Source organism: Columba livia, chromosome 8 (genome assembly GCF_036013475.1).
Source record: "Columba livia isolate bColLiv1 breed racing homer chromosome 8, bColLiv1.pat.W.v2, whole genome shotgun sequence".
Lineage (NCBI taxonomy): Eukaryota > Metazoa > Chordata > Aves > Columbiformes > Columbidae > Columba > Columba livia.
The window spans coordinates 29,927,092-29,945,479 of record NC_088609.1 but is presented as its reverse complement, the minus strand read 5'-3'; positions in this window follow the sequence as shown (position 1 = coordinate 29,945,479).

Genomic DNA, 18,388 nt, shown 5'->3' with positions numbered 1-18,388 from the left:
AAGAATTTAATTCTTATTTTTACTCTCATTTCTCGCATCTAGGAGTTGTTTTATGATTTCTCTGGTTTTGACTAGAATATAAAAGTGCCAAATTTATTATGAAATTATATGCTGATATATGAACTTTATGAAATATGTATTTTCTTATTTCTCTGAATTGTCACTGTTGTAGATAAAACATGCTAGCTTCCTGTTCACAGCAATTTTCGCTTGCATCCTGTTGCTAAGATAGTGATTGTATCCAAGCTAATTTCAATACATTTTTAATAAGATTTTGTGAGAGGTGTTTTGCTAAGTCTGTTGGTACATCAAACTCTGAAGACATAGCCAATGGAATCCTACAAAACCTTTCCTATGTCCTGTTGTATATGCATTTCACTGTTGACTGAGATTATGAACCAGGGCGGGGGCAAGGAAAAGACTGGACCAAAACATTGGGAGGGTCTGCAAGGGAAAGATCAGAATGATGATAACTTGGAAAAACATTCTGAAATCTGTAAGGTGACATCCGATACAGACAGATCTCTAGATGGAATCACCATCACGCTGTGATTAACTAAGCAAAATCACTGCACATAATTATCTGGCCATGAACTGAATAGGAGTCACTGCAGAAATGCGATACTGGATGAAAAAAACAAATGTCATTCTGAAGTGTGGTCTAATTATGCCATGATTTTTACTAATGCTGGGGCTGTCCAGGACCACTGTACTTGGTTTGCAACCTCACGCTTAAACATGTGGCCAATTCTGAGAAAGCTGAGAGAACGCCAGTGAGAACAGTACAAGGTTTAGAAATGAAAGGCTGGTAGAATTGATTGCTAAAGAAGGCAGCTGGATGTGATAATCACCTGTGAGAACTGCTATAATGAAGAAGACAGTGATATGGGGTTTTTATTCCCTTGTGTCTACTTCCAATAAAAAGGAAGAAATGGCTCTGTTTGAAACACAGCGTGTTGTTCTGATGTTAGGAAAACCTTTTGATTTATAGGATGAAAGGTTGGGAGCAGGCTGCCTCTGGAAGTTTTGCAAGCTTTTCCCAGATGATTCTGGGAAAAATAAAATAGGCTAACTATTCCTGATTCTGTCTCAGAGGAGGAGTCTTCCTAAGGCCTTGTCTAGTTCCATATTTTCATATTTTTCCATGCATGGTGCTGTTTCCATCTCCCAGAATTAAAACAACACAAACTATCAGAAGGGTCTGACTTGATAACAAACTCCTTATTTTATTCCCCAGCCAGGCTTAGGACCCCTCTTGCAGATGTTAGTGTAGGTTGTCATAGAAATACAATTAAGTCAAGTCTCATTGACAACAACCATTCATTGAAACTTTTTTCATTCAGCAAAATTTTCCTGAAGTGAAGGTAGAGATCTCGGGAAAACACACCTGCCTCCAGGTGAGTCTGCCCTAACGAAGGGTGCTAAAAGTTCTGGGCTCCTGAGCCAGCCATGCAAAGTTTTCTTTCATACTTAACTGTCCATACCACCTTTTCTTGGTTTTTTAACAGACCAAACTTACAAAACCAACCCAAAACAAACCCACAGTGCAGGCAGCTCAGTCATTTTTTGAATCATTAGTAAGCGTCGTGTTTTAACCCCAGCCGGCAACTAAGCACCATGCAGCCGCTTGCTCATGTCCCTCCAGTGGGTTGGGGGAGAGAAACAGAAGAGTAGAAGTGAGAAAATTTGTGAGTTGAGATAAAGACAGTTTAATAAGTAAAGCAAAAGCTGCGTACACAATCAAAGCAAAACAAGGGATTAATTCACCATTTCCCATGGGCAGGGAGGCATTCAGCCATCTCCAGGAAAGCCAGGCTCCATCACATATAGCAGTTACTTGGGAAAACAAACTCCATAACTCTGAACATCCCCCTTTCTTTCTTCTTCTCCCAGCTTTAAATGCTGAGCATGACATCCCATGGTATGGAGCATCCCTTTGGTCAGCTGGGGGTCAGCTGTCCCGGCTGTGTCTTCCCCGTATTTCCTGTGCACCTCCAGCCCCCTGGCTGGTGGGGCGGTGTGAGGAGCAGAAAAGGCCTTGACTCTGTGTAAGCTCTGCTCAGCTGTAACTAAAACATCCCTGTTTTACCAACACTGTTTCCAGCACAAATCCAAAACATGGCCCCATACTAGCTACTCTGGAGAAAATCAAGTCTGTCCCAGTCAAAACCAGCACAGTAAGGTAATCCTGCTGATGATTTATTATCTGGTCTAATTCTTCATTAGTATATTTTTTTCTTCCTGATGACTTCAAATATTCTTTTATTTGCTGTTTTTTCTTTAACTAAAATTGCCTCAGTGCACATTAGGTTGCTCTTATCTTTGTCCAGCTCTGCTCCTTTATACATAATTCTCTCAATTTCCAAAACATTCTCGCTGCCGTCCATTCTTTGAGTAGACATTTGGGAAGCTGTACTGGCTGCTTGGCATTTCCCTTTCTTTATCAGCAGGATTATATCGTATTCTGATGCCTTTCAGGAGTCTGAGGGCTTCTTGCATTTTTGTGTCAGAAAGCGTCCTTGAACTTCAATATCTACCGCTCTGTGAATCCATTCTTTAGCATGCACCAAAGGACTAATGGGCACTACCACGGAGCATCCCTATTATTTAAAATCAGTTCATAACATGAAAAATTGTAGTAATGAAAGTTAGATCCATGATGAACATTCTTTGCCTAGAATCTTTACTTTTATGACTCATGAAATTGTCTTTTGTATAATTTAATTTTCAGATTCAAACTCCATGAGGCCAGTTTTTTAATTATTTTTGCCACCTTGCAAATACAAAGGAGCTATATCCAGGCACATATAACCTTGTATATATATTCAGGAACTACAACCAAGCCCTAGAAATATTATCTGTACATAGAGAAGGTCAGGAGAGGGATATTCCAAAACAACACTGCAGCTCATTTTAGCTGTCACTATTTTGTTGACATGGGTAATAGGATTCAAGTTAAAGCAGTATAAAGAAAGAGTCCATGGCCAGCTACCAAATAGGGAAACTGTGAACCCCCCTTTGCATTTTCACACTTTGTTTCTCAAATGAACAGAAATCAGACAACTAAATGGTTATTCATTTGCACTAGTCATCCAAAAATGTTTGGCGAGCTTGAAGTGTTTATGTATCTGGTTACCATAATCCTCACTGGATCACTCCATTAATACTACAGATTTTATCTGAATTCTTCTGTGGCCACCTCCCAATGGCACTGGAGTGTCCCACAGCCATTAATTTTGTCTATCAACACACCAATCCCATGAGGACACTGTTATTGCTTTCTATATAGGAAAACTGAATGCCAGGTAAATGTCACGATTAAAGTCATAAAGGCATGCAGCAAATCCCAAGCCCATAGGAACCCTAATTGACAGTCACAAAGTGATGACATATCCAATACGTCTTCTGTTACTTCAGATTATGGAGAGTTGAAATACGTGAAGATGGAATTGAATTAAATAACTATTAAATACAATTAAAAAAAAATCCATTGGATGTGGCCACTGTGTGTCCTACTTCTGTCCCCACAAGAAGCAGCAGGTAGCTTCTACTGTTAATTGTAATGAAAGAGAAAAATGGAGGTTGACAAAATCAACAGATTCTGAATATCCTCCTCAACTTGGTTTTGAAACACCACCTTTTTAACACCTGCAGTCCCACTAATGAAACACTGTCAGTCAGTTCTGCAGAAAACAGGGTCCCAGCTAATAAAAGCTGGCATTTGTTGGGACTGTAGGTATACAAGGTCATGACTGAGTGGTTTAGAGAGTCAAGTTTTTACTTGCCCTAGGGATCCATGAAAAGAGAGGCAGCAAGAAAAGGTGACACAGTAAGATGCAGAGGTAAATGTCATGGGTAGTCATGGGTAGATGCAGGTAAATGGAGCTTCTCTACTTCAAATTTAGAATAGTTTAATAATAAAGCTTTTACACATTTCTTACATTTGTGCTTACCATTGTACCACTGTCTGCAAACTTAACACCTATAGTACTTCTGGAAATGGGGATTTTACACTTGTGTTTACCATTGTACCACCGTCTGCAAACTTAACACCTATAGTACTTCTGGAAACGGGGATTTTACAGCTGTCACAGCCTTCACTGGTGGGACAGTAGCCACATTTTGAACTTGTCAGCCTTGAAAATGCCCCTTGAATCTTTCAATGTATGGAAGTTATCAAGCTGTAGAAATGTAAGTTGGTATACAAGGGGGAAACTATGAACTGTTTTACATTCTTGGTTTACAAAAGCAAAGAAAGACTGGCAAACAGGACAGATACTGCCTGTGTGTTGTCTTATGGGAAGATCCATGTGTGTTGGATAAGGGAAGAAAAGACTGTAGTACCTCATCATCCACTTTTAAACTAGCTCTTGAGAACCATGTTACAGATAATGCAGCCAGAAAGAGCTATCTAGATGATAGCAGGAGATAGTGGGGAAAGGCTGACAGAGTCAGCTCATGAGCCATGACATTCCGTGTTCAGAGAACAAAGCTGAGACTGGGAAATGCAATACAGCAGCAGAGCAAAAAGCATGTTAAATAGTTGTATGAAGTGAGGTGGACTTGCAATAATAAAAATTGCTGTGTATTTCTGATCTCCTATAAAGCACCTCTTTCTTCAGATTATCAACTTTGCTATATTGAGAATTTTGTGGGTAGAAGAAAAAAGAGAAACGACTATCTTTATTGTGTACTCTTGGACTAACAGGAAGGAAATAACAGGTATGTTTAAATGAACTGTTGTATTTATTTTGCTTTGCATTGTGATGACAGACCACAGAGTCAAGCCACACATGAACGGGTAGAGGGAACTGCAGGTCTGCATTAGCTCTTCAATGTCTTATCTCTTCAGTTATACATATGACTGAAATGTCAAGTGCCCGCGGATGAGAATTAATTCTTAGTATGTTACAAACTCAGAATCATCTAAGGCTAAACATAGAGTCTGTGGGTTCCTGTTATTTTTAAATGAAAAATATTTAATGTACAGTGACACAGGGAGCTAGGGCAGAGATCATTCTGAGTTTTTGCACTGCAAGCGTAAAGGGATATAGAGCCATTTTCCATGGACCCTTTTACATGTTGAGACTGCTACGCAGGAACGATGGAGCACGGAGTCACGTAACGTGTATTGTTTCAGTATGGTCATAGGAAAACCTGTGCACTTGTGTTTAAGGAGTTCCCTTTTTCCTATTCCTGTCTTATTGCTCCACAGGCCTTAGGCCCATGTCTCTATTATAGCACTCTGTCTTGGCTATTCATTTTAGCTATTATCTTTTCTTTTGTATTCTCAACCCTGAAGTTATTCAGCACACTGGAAAGACATCCCAGGCAGAAAAAATATATTTGTGAAAACATTAACTTACATTTAGCTGTGTCATGAAATTGGGTGCAGGAGCTGATTGTGGAGGGACACTTTTCTGTCTATCTTCATAGCTAGCTTTGACCTGTTCTTTCCAGTTCTACAGCTCGTGAACTCTGTAGATCACCCAGTGACTGTCTTCTAAGGAGCCAGGCTAGGTGTTGTACTTCACAGCTGGGTTTCCTTCCTAACTCCAAAGCTCCAGATTTGGGATCAGATTACAGAACTGCCAAGGAAGTTGGCTTAAAAAGGACACTGCAGTTGACTGGTTGGTTACTAAATGAAGTTGGGACTATGATTTATGGGTTCAACACAGGTCCTACTACAGGAATGAACAAAGTAGAGGACTCATTCCTGTCTTAAAGCAAGATAATGACTGTGAAGATAGATACCTTTCTTTTCCAAATCTCTTGAGTAGACCCTAAATCAGTCCTACTAAGCAGACAGTAAATATTGTAAAATCTGATTAGTGTCTAAGCTGATGGATGTATAACACTGAAAAGCTTTAAGACCCATCTCTATAGGCAGGAAGGATACCTTTGGACTTTGTCCTGGACTACAGTCTATAGTTACTAGAGAAAGACTGACAGTTCAGAAAATCAAACCAGCAATTTTTTGTACACATGTCTGTGTGTCTATGTATGCATTTCAAACCATAAAACTTGAGAGAATACAAAATCAACTTGAGTACCATGTTGATCTGCTCCTATGCAGAATGCATGCAAGCAAAATTCCTGTTTGGGTCAGAAATAATGGAAAGGCATGGCAAAGTTCTGTTTTTAATTATCAGAATAACATACATTGCACTGTAGCAATGTATGTCCCTGGCTGGTCCATGTGCAAAACTCTCATATATATCCTTTATCTTTCTGCCAGAATCTGAGTCCTGAGAAAACCAAGGTTGGCAAGTGAATACAACTAAAATAATTTTCAAATGCTTTGTTATAAAGCAATTTATCAATATTTAGGGGCCAAAAGTAGCTTCAGCCTGTTACTGGAGGTCTAAGTCTGCTGAAGATTGTCACCAGGCTTGACTCGAAGCACATCAGTCATCCTTTAGATATAAACGTGTCTGCGAAATTTTAAAAAGTAAAATCTGTGCATTTGTCCTTGCAGGATGAGGGCTTTGAACCATGGGTGAAACTTTGCAAATTGTTTTGTCACTGAATTGTTTTACAAGAGTTTATGAATCACCTTCAAGTACCAAAATGAATTAATTTACAGCATATGTTAATTGCAGGAGACTTTGCTCTTTACACAGGGCTGTGAGACCTCAAAGCATCTTAAACCAACTGGGTAAACACTGTGAAAAGGATCCAAAATATTACAGCTGCATGCCATTCTTCAGTCATTTTAAAGCTCATTACTATTGCTTATCTATAAATCCCTAGAAATAGGTGTTTCTAATAGATCTTCTGATAGATCCTGAACCAGAATGACACAAATGGCACACTGTAATTAGATCGGGGGAGGGGGAATGATTCTGATGTTCTGCCAAAGCTCGTTAAAACGGCTTGTGCACTGCAGTGCACAGAATATTGCTCATGACTGGTAGCAGAGGAGCATACAGAGCTTGACAGGGAGAAGAACATGAAATTGCTTTTCTAAAAACTGAGGGAAATATTGGAGAAGAATGGAGAAGTAAAAAGAAGAGTGAATGTTCCTTTCAAGGACTGAGAGATTGCTCTTCCTGACCATACATTGGCAAACTAGAATGCCATTGTGCTTCACCATTTATTAGCGAAGTTCTACTGCTTAGAGGTGCCAAGGACAGAGTCAGTGTCTGTACTGTCTAACCTGACTGGCATTTATTTGGCAAGGTGCAAAAGTTTCTTAGCAGATCTGGTGGTTCCACTTGCTAATCATGTACTATACATTCCTGTGCATTTATGTTTGACTATATAATAAAGATGTGTGTGGTGCCTGCAGCTGCCATTTCTTATTAAAGCTGATGCAGTTTGAGAAATCATTTGACTTTGGGATAACTTTTGTGCATACTTACTCATCCTTGCTTTCTAACGGCCAGTTTTTGACCCTGAAGGATGCTCTTAATGTGTAGATAACACACATACTGCCTGCCACATCACCATTTGCTCCAGCCATGCCAAATGAAACACAAATTGCTCACTGGCAGCCTTGGCTTCACTGAGTTTACTTTGGCCAGACAGAACAGCCACCCTGCGTGTGGTAGCAGAAGAGAGGGGAATAATATTGTTGAATGCAGCAACTCACCCATGAAGCTCATTCTACAAACAAATGTTCTGTGGTTCACAGAAAGGTAAAAAACAGTGAAACAGGGCTGTATACAGTAAGACACCCTTAGGTGCATTGAATAGTCACTAAAAAAAAAATAATAGAGAGTAAAAACTGTATAAAATACTAAGAAATGGTGATAAATGAGAGCAGATGTAAACTTCAGAGGAAGGGTTAGGGTAAACTAGTAGCCAATTAATAAAATGAGTGTAATGAAGCTTTCTGTTAAAAAAGCAAGAATATTTCCGTTCTGCTGAGCCCCACATAAAAAGCAGCTTAGGAGAATTTGAAGGTTATTTCATAGCGCGTCAGGGCAGGAGGCCAAATTTCAGCACCTCTTTTGACAGGTCTTGAGGGAGAACATAGATCTTTAAAGGTCTAACGTATCTATTAAATACTTCTTTGGCTTTCATAAGCTTTGTCTTAGCCAGTATAAGGTATTATTCTGTAAATCCTATATCGAGGAAAATTATCATTCCCATTTATATAGGGAAGTTGAGATTATTTGTCCCCACTCAGATACTAAACATTTAGTTGAACTGAAGAACTGAACAGAAATAACCTGAGTGCTGGTTTGATGTTCCCTTAGTAAACGACATTTTCCAGCAAACTAGGTTTCGGACTCCTTGTTTAAAAACTGTTCCTATATCATATGGACATATTGTGCCAATCTTACATGAACAATATTACCTCTATTCATTAGTTATTGATCAGAGACAATAAAACACCCTGGATCCAGGTCTGATTTCAGCTGTAATGCTATAAATCTATTGGAACAACAAAGCTGATAACTTCTTCTCAGCAAGAGAATCCAGACTGAAGACCTGCAGCCGCTCCTAGTCCAAATCATGAACAAATGACCACATAGTAACGTGTCAGTGTAAGACTGTGTACTTAGACAAGGCACTGGCAGAAACGCTGATGAAAAACAAGCCTTCTCTATTCTGGAGAAAGTAAAGAGCAGAATCCTCTCTAAGCTTCACTTTGGTAGCTGCTCTGGAGCTGACGGCCTTACGTGAATTGACATTTGCTGAAAATACGAGATAGAGGTTCTTCTATATTCAGTAATTTGGGACTGCAGATTACAAACCAAGACAACTATTGAAAATCACGGCTATTTGGAAATGAAGGGTTTTCAGCGTCTCTGCTTCTGCTGCTGTGTTATGTTCTCAGCAACTATCATATCTGCCCTCAATGTATGCCAAAGGTTGGACAACCCTTGCAAATGGCTGGAAAAGTTTTCATTATAAAAGCCAGGGAATGGCATAGGAAGGTCATGGAAAAGGTGAATTTTCAGGCTTTGTGGCAGATATACCTGGTGAAATGGAGCAGTTAGCTGTGCTGCAGCAGCTCTGGGCTAAAAGATTGTGACATTTTTATAATGTACAGCAGCATGAACAAGATGTATAACTTGTTTAAGGCATCATACAAATTCACATTTTGGGAAGACTGAAACCTACGATTGTTCCTAATACTAAATATATGAATTAATGGTAAAGCCTGGGAACATGTCCAGGCCTCTATAATACTTCTTATATTTACATTCTTCCTCCTGCACAGATAGAGAGTTTCTCTTTGTAAAGGGACAAACAGGTGTTAAGATGGCCTAGTAAAGAGGTTACAGAACATTAGTTGCTGCTTTGAAGTGTTATCTTTAGGGAAAGTAAATTAAAACATAAAGAAGGCAAGTAGTAAGTCTGCTCCTGAGGCGACAGATAAGACTCGCTTGGAGAACTGACATCAAGTGACCCAGCATTTTACTGCTGCTGAGGGAGGCAGAAAGTAAGATCTATCTGCCAAAGTCTGGTCTGTATCACAAGTGGCCATTCCTGAAGCCAGGGAGGTATTTAGAGTAGTACCATTTTCTTAATAGGGTCTTCTGAAGTGGGTAGTTCAGAGCTGTTACACTAGGTCTTCACCAGAGGACTATTCTTCAATTAGCAGAACCTGCAGATGTCCAGCTAAACAGGTCCTATAGTTGTTTTGCACAGTGTATCTGGAGACCTGGCATACTCTTTGTGTTGTCAACTTCTGTCCACGTGGGTATTTGAGAACTGCTTACCAGAGCACCTCTGTCCCACCTGCAACTGCACCTTGAAGTTTACATGGCAGATGAGTGAAGTCTAGATAGAGGCAAAGAAATACATCTCTCTGCTGAAGTCAGGAATACTTTTTCCATCACATTCAATGGCACTGGAAAAAGATTTTATCCAGTATATGCAATTCTTGAGTCTTTCTTTTGATCACAGGGCTCCTTGAGCTCAGTTGTATGGCGTGACCCATTCAGAATCAAAGTGCAGCACATCAGTTGTGGGCATCAGTTATTGTGATGAATCCTCAAGGTATATTTCAAGCTCTGGGTTGCCATGATAGCTGTTGGTCCTACTTGGTCATTTTGGTTCCAGTCCTGGGATTTGATATTTCATATTAATAAATGGTGTTTGTGAGGCAGCAGGCATTAATATCAGAGTGGGTAGGGGCTTCACTAACCCTGATATTTGATAAAGACTTCATCTACCTACATAAATCAGCCTGGTTACTGGAAGACTTTGTGATGTGTTTATTTCTAAACAATAACACAAGCCAAACAGATACATCAGTAAAGTCAAAGAAAGAAAACGTAACAACAGGAGTCTGAACAGAAACCAAATACTGATGAGAATGAAACCTTATCTCAGGATGCAGGAGTCGGCATTCCCTGCTGCCAACAGCTTTCACAAACCAAAGGGAAATGTTTTATAAAAATTATGAAAATGTTGGGACACCCCCTTAGAAAACTGTCCACCTACATGTAGCTGTCACTGAAAATCCAAACAGCAGGAACAAAAACCAATAAATGCTTATTCTTCAGTACAGCCAAGTGTCAGCCATGGGGCTCCAGTGAAATGAAAGTGCTCTGTCTTGTGTAAATATATATATTAATTGCTTGGAGCTGCACTATCAAAGAAAACCAGCTGAACAACAGAACAAGAAAACGAGCTCTAAGGCCTTCCACTGCCTACAGCAATACGCAGTTGAAGATGAGTACTCTGCTCATTTCCATTCTGAACTAAACTCCATCTTCAATGCCATCAATATCATCAGTGTCATTACTGCAACTGCTGCGTGAGTTTGATGCAATAACTATTAATTAGACCATTCTGCCCTCCTTCAAAAACAGACCTAGTGCTTCAGTTCCTAATGGAGTTTATCTTATTGTATTTTGATTTTGCTCAGAGTAGCCTTCCTGAATTCTAAGTTACTGTAAGGTAATTGAAAGTACAGCAAAGGTTATAGAATACCCTTCATACTTTACCAGCTCATCTGCTTCACAACATTACACATCAGCAGCATAAACAGCCAACTCAATAATGAAGAATGCTGACATAAAAAATAGCACCCTACGGTCACACGCTCTAAGTCTTTTCACTGTTCCATTTGTCTTACCCCATGATGGTTGTCCTATATACCTCTGATATTTTTGGATTAGACTAACTCTAATAGTTTTTTTTCTCAGCCTATTGGTATATTTAGCACGTTAGCTAACTTGTTGGTTTAAGTCTTGCCATTGGTACGTGACACAGTGTTAATTTGCATTGTAGGAGCATAGCTTGCTGCATCATCACTGCACAGGTAATAATGCACATCTGCCTGCACTGACTTGGCTGTGGCTTCTGCCTCCTTTAGTTATTGAGTAGAGATAGGACAAGGAATACACGTCTGTCTTTTCTTATCTAGCTCTGTCTCATCTGCTCCTTTTTATTTTCACAGTCCCCATCACAAACAGAGCTGAGCTGCTCTGCTTCAGCAAAATGAAAACAGAAAAAATCATGGTATCTTCTGAAAACCCAGCTCCTTCAGTCTGTTGCAGGAACTAGCCACAAAAAGGTTGCAAAGATTTCCCAATATTCCCACCAATGTTCAGCTCACTTTTCCTAACCTGTGGAGATGATGCTTCTTGACCACTAATTCAAAAACATGTAAACTGATGTTTGCCTGTTATTTTGGAAGGGGACAATAGGTTTTACTGATCATTGCTATTGTAATCCTTGCTGTTACTGTGGGTGAGTTTCTGCTTCCTCACTCAAAGAAATTACCTGAAGAGCTAACCTGTCAATCGAGTAAGTTTTAACATGTATACTCGCACATATAAATACCTACATATGTATATTCACACACACATTAGTGTGCATGTTAGAATCGGTTATCCTATGAAATTGCTCTGTGTCCTGCCTTTGGATTGAAGTATATTTTAAAGGAAAGCACATTCTGGTCAAATTTCATTTCAGAAAGTAGTGAGATATGTGGGGGTTGGGTTTTTTGAATGGAGAAGAGACTTAGATGGAACCTAAGTTTTCGAAACTGCAAAATGCTATGCCTCATATTTGGTTCCAGTTTCTGCTTTTCAGCTTTATCATAACCAGTAAGCCAACATATAACAGGATCACATGCATCTGATCCAGCAGCTTCTCTGCAAGCAAAAACCCCATTGGCTCCTGCTGACTTAAGGGAAAGTTCTTATTGCTACTGATGATGAGTTTGAGTTCCTACAAGTGTGAAGCTTATGTCCAAATGTGCTGAGAGGCTTAAAAATATCCATGAACAGAACTACTGATAATCAGTGTGGCTTAAATGTCAGAGAAGTAACTCCAAAGTGTCATGATGCAGTTTCCTTATCACTGAAGTTATCCCTGAAATGGAAGAGAACTACAGGGGCTTTCATAATCTTTTTTTAACATCATTATGGCCTCATCCCTTTAGAACACTTGATACTCTTGGCTCCCAGGACTGGAGCATGAATGAACACGTAGGATACTTGGCAATATCACACACTTGCAGTCCCAAAATCTTTGATTTTGAGGGTCAGTGCAAGTTGTGCCTGAGTGATTTCTGACGGTGCAAGGAAGGAGGCTTGAGGATTTCTCCCTGTATGTCTTTTGGGTTTGGAGGCATAGGTATTTAAAACTCCACTATTGTTCTAGTAAAGCTGTGTAATAATTTGATGAAAACTCTGTCTCCCTTGATTCTTAATGTCTACAGGATATTCCTTATGATAAATATTAATAATTTGCAAGGACATGGATGAATGCATTTTTATAATTATCGGAAAAAACAGACATACTGGTTTAGTGTTTAAAATTAATTATAGTAGGGAAACTAGCATTCCATAAGGGAATTACATTAACTCATCAGAGTGAGCTCATTTTGCCTTTCAATTTACCTTTGTTAAACTTTATTTACTGATTTTGTATTTAACTTCTAAGGACTTAGTGAAATCTCAGTTTTTGTAACTAGAGGGCTTTACTCGTAAAAGTGTGAATTGATGTGTATTTAATTTACATCACCATATATTTAAAGCTGTTACAAGTCCATAAATAAACCTAACTTAAGAAGAGAAAAAGAGTAATGAATTTTCAAAAAGTTTCTCCAGTTGCAACATTCTTTCTGGTGTGAGAATGGAAAATTAGGATTTAGGGATTTTAGGTTTTGGTGTGGTTTTTGTTGTTGTTGTCGTTTCGTTTTTGTTTGTCTGTTGTTTTCCCTCTCTAGATACCTCAGTTTACCACATATTACTGAAAGGCAAGGGTTGCCAAGATCTAGTGGCAATTAGCCATTGCTGATTTCAGGGACAATTAAATGTCCCGTCACCTTCCGTGGTTCTCTTGTGTCCTACCATAAGGATCATACTCCACCCAAGAAATGTATTTCCTCAGCCATGCAGTGTTACCTGCAATCTTCTTCATAGTGGGAATGACGATCTGATTACAGTTAATTGCAGAAGCCTGCAATAAATTGGAACCAGCTGTTCAGTTAGTTTCATCAGGTACCTCTCAACATTTCACCTGTACTTTCCTGATTTCTTTGTTGCCATAGGGACTAATTCTAGCTTTTGAAATCACTGAGACTGCTGTGGAGGTTACAGGCTCCAGCTCTAAGTGAGCTGGTAGTGGAAGGACCTTTGCCGACACCCACCCACAAGAAGCCCCAAGCTCATCTGGAGGATGAGAGAACAGCAACAGAAACTAGGGATGGGAAAGATTCAAGGAATGGTAAAGATTCAAGGAATGCTTGATGTGTACCAGAGGGCATCAGTGTGGGACGGTGTTTTCTCAGCATTATTAATGTGAACAGAATGCAGGAAAACAATACAAGAAAAGTCTAAAATATCATAGAAGAGGGTTCTGACATTTAAAACAGGGGAATCAGGAAGCCAGGAAAAGGAGGAAGAGCTTGTGCCACAGTTGCTCACGTGATGGCTGATTTGACTGAACATATTTTTTTTCTTGTTTGTATGGCAAATGCTTCTTCATTCTAATACTGCTGGCATGCTTCTCTTTGACTCTTTCAGGACACTGAGGAAAAGCAATCAAGAAATTATATAGCCTCCTGGGAATTCATAAGGATTTTCCCTTTTTCTTTATGATAATATGCTTTACTGCAAGGGGAGGAGACACTTCTTCCTTATATTACTCCCATGATCCCAGCATGGGAGAACAGTCCATAATGCTTCTAGAGCATTCCTCCTTCAGAAAATCATGTGAAAATCGAAGCCTGGAGTAAAGTACTTTTTCATTTGAAGCCCCACTGTACCCCACACAGGCCACTGTGAGCATCCTCAGACTTGTGAGTTTTCAGTTTAATGAGTAGCAAGGGACTCGCAGTGCTTCCATAGCTATCACCACTTCAGCTCCAAAATGTGTGGCTGAATCCTAATCCACTGCATATCTGGGAAGTTGTTTAGGAACTGTAGCTCCCTGCAGAATCTGTTTTAAAGTCTCCTAAGGGTTACTAATGTATAACAAAATGGGACACCATTTTAAGGGCACTTCTGCAAATACAAGCTCTCAGCTCTAATGCATTCTACTTTAGAGTCTCCACCCAGTCTCCCTAGTCTTTTAAAGACTGGTTTGCTTCCATTAGCAAAAATAGCACGGCAAGTAGGCACCCTTGACTAGTCTCCCTCGAAAGTCAAGATTGAGATAGTATTGTGACATTAGTATGCATCCTTGCTCAGAACAGTGTAACTGATGCAATACATTTACAGCAAATTTTAAAATTTCCATCATAGTAAAGAGAAACTGCCATTCAATCCAGTGAAATGCTTTCTCAGCGTCAAAAGATGCTATTACCACAGGACTGGCATCATTTTTCATCTTAAAGAGGATATTAAATAAGCACAGCAAATTCGTGCAGGTGAGCTTACTGTACTAAACATAAAGTAAAACCACACATTGTTCGGGATGAATTATTTTAATGCTTGTATTTTGAGTCAATTGGCCAATAACTTTGCCAATTTGTTAATACCTGCATTTAGGAATAAAATGGACCTATGTAACCCATATTCCTATATATTTTAGTCTGTTTCAGTGTTGCCACAATCAGCACCCTGCAGTCCCTGAAGTATCTGCTGGTCAGCACCTGCTTTGCATAATCTAGTGTTACAAAGACACAAAAACCAGCCAACATCAGCTTGAAAAAACAAAACAGTTCCATTTTTGAACTGTGAAGGCTAACCTTGTCTAATGACTACAAGATTTATGAACAATTCAATAGCAATAGACTAGAGAAGTGAAAGGCCAGTCCACGTGTACACAAAGACTAAGCAGCTTTGGGTGAGATGAAAGATAAGACGAAGATCCAGCTTAGATCCAGAGCTGTATTTTCAAGATAGCATAGCATGCTGAGAAGTAACATCCTTATCTAGAAATATTTAGGTTTGGGTTTAGGAATGTGCTTTAATCACCTAAATTTGGATAAATGGTCTCCATCTTCATGGATCTTGACTTCCAAGCAGGGTGAGGCAGAGATGTTATTTCTCTTTGCACCACATTTAGAAATGGCATTTCCCTTGTATTTGGGATGGTCAGAGAGCAGCCATTGCAAACCATGCTTTCTCTGTGTTCCATCTTCTGTTTCCTCTGTTAACTCCTAATTGGCTGGCTTGAAATGTCAGCAGCCCAAGGCAGCCTTTAGGCCCTGAAGATTACTTTTCTGTTTGTATGAGTGAAACTGTGCAGATCAGACTTAACACTTTTATTTATCTCTCTTTTGACTGTCTGTGACAATGCCTAAGACCTTGTTTATTCCTGTACTGTGTCTATATTTGCTGCATATACTCCTTATGCCCCACTCTAATCCCTTCCCCTTCCTCTCTCACCTTCAAATATCTAAAGTTGCAAATAGGGCATTCTTTCTTCTGCATGGACTGTGAAACTAAAACTTACAGTGCCGCATTTCTAATTAGCCAAAAAGACATGCTGCAATAACATAGCTACAGATAAGTAGCTGTGCTAGTAGCCACTCAGTGCTCTCTTGCAAAGCAACTTCCCAAGCAGACCCATCATTAGCCAGTTACATCATGGAGCTTTGCATAGGTTGGCTAAGTACATGGTGGAGCAGGTGGTAGAAAAGAGTAGCCAGGTGGCTCTAGTTGAAGATAGGGGCAGCTGAGAAAGGTTTGTGTCAGGTGTTAGTGGCAGGTGTAGTGTGTTGGGACAGGGCAATTTGAAAGTATTGCAGTAATCATGGGCTCCTGGACGTTTCTGGTTCATCTCTGCATAGTTTCTTGCAGGTCCTTGTGCCTTGCTGGCTGGGGAGGTGGTGCAAAGCAAAATGGGCTGAGCAAAGTCTCTGCAGAAGCTGAGAAAAGGAAACTGAACACCAGAGCTGGACCATATGTCTAGCACATATGCTAATAGAGGCTGACCCAGTTTCTCCAGAAATGAGCCTGTGCATAGTCCATCCTTGCCTTTTGGGGAACAGTGAAGAAAACACAATTTTTTTCCAAAGACCCATTAGTATCCAGTATGTCTCATTAACTTTTGGTAACTGCTGACAGTAATTCAAGAGAGACTGTGAAGTTCCATAACTTATGGTAGCTAGAAATATACAGAATCAGAGAGTCAAGCACTGTTCCAAGCCAGCATTTGCATGAGGTCGCTTTCTGCCCAGTTTCTGTTTGAAACTTTTTTAACTACAAGCTTAGATGGGAGATGTTATCACAGCGATCCTCAAATGATACTGAGAAATAAGAACTCTTGGTTTTGAGAAGTCAAGAAGGTTCAGATTTCCAGAAGAGGCTTCTAAGATTCAGTGCCCAAATTTAGGCTTCATGGGCTTCAATACCCAAGGTAATAAATATTCATAGCTATAAAGTGACAGCTGGAGTTGAATGAGCAGCATTCCTTACGGTCACTACACAACTATCTCCTGTAAGCAGGTACGAAGCCACATGGATTTTGTGAGGACCAGTTAGTGTGTAGTCAATGCTCAAAGATGAATAGTGCTTAAGATAAAATCTTTTGATGATTCTAAAGAAATTGACAGAGTCAGTGGTTTGATTAAAATGACTGAGCCAGCTACACAAAAAACACTGGCAGATAACTCCTTCTCTTCCAACTGAGGAAGAAAGCCCAATACTGCCCACACTTCCTCACCAGCAGGATATCCAATTATATACATTAGTATCTCCAAAATCAGTGATTGAACAAACAATGAGCAACTATTACGTTATTTTCTACTAATGCATCAGTCCTATGTTTTTATTTCTTTGATAAGCTTTTGTTCTCCTGTACTATCTGCATGTTCTGGAGCCACAACGCACAGTGCTTCAACCTAGCAGACTGCTAGTGAGTAGGAGCTGATGTGCAGATGGACCTGAGCTCCTCTGCACAGGCTCCAAGCAGGGCGATGTGAGCCAGCTTCATCCCAGAAGGCTTTAGTCACAGTAATGCAGTTCTGTGCCTGAGTTAATGTGCCAGTATATACGAGCTTTCAGATTCCAAGCTCCACATTTTCCAGACTGATACTGCTCGGAAGCAGAGAAGCTCCCATTTATCAGTGGATAGAAACTGAACCCGCCAAAATGGAGTAACCATTGTTGGAGAGTGATTCAGGGTTGTGACAGAGATGGAGCAGTAGGAGACTGAGCAGAGGAAGCTCATACAATGAGCAAGAACAGCTTGTGTCACGTTACCACCTGTTCCTTTGACATCTGAATTTATGGTCTAAGCCATAAATGGCCTAAGGCCTCATTTATTTGAACTCAGGACAGAAACAGCACATGCCCTACAGAGCTTAGCTTCACATTTCAGGTACTGATCTTAAGAAAAACTGAACAAACCTTAGAGAATTTGGGGGCTTTTGGTAATAAAATTAGACACCATACAAACAGAAACTATTGTAGAGAAAGAAGGCATAAAAGTAATCTCTTCCAAACTAAAATAAATAATAAACAAAAGGGAAAAACAAAGCAATTAGATAAATATGAGTGTTTGATTAGAATGCTTTGGTCCCTGGAAAAATGAAGCAAAAGAAAAGGCCAAATGCAATAATCGGAAGGCAGTAAAAGTACTGTGGGAAAACTCGAGTGTATGTTCCTGGCAATGTAGTTTATGGGAGACAATAGATACATAGTAATTACCTTGAATAAAATATTTACTGTGATTGGGAAAAGTACAAGGTTTTTTAAAGTTCTGTCAGTTGAATCAAAAGCATGAGGCAGGTGGTGGTGACAAAGGCTAGGGAATGTGATAACAAGTATTAATAGCAGTTCAAGGAAAGGAAGGTACAGCTGCTGCAGGAAATGTTGGATCCAGCTCTGCAGCTGATCTGAACTTGGTCCTCTGCCCTGAAGCATAAAAAAGAAAAATGAGTGTTTATAGCCATGGATTTGCTCTAATCCATGATTTGAAGATGCCAGAAGACACCCAAGATATCTATCCTGTATGAAACAAAGACTTGTTTTCTGTATTTGTGACAAATATCAATAATATGGCAGAAATGTTTAAACAA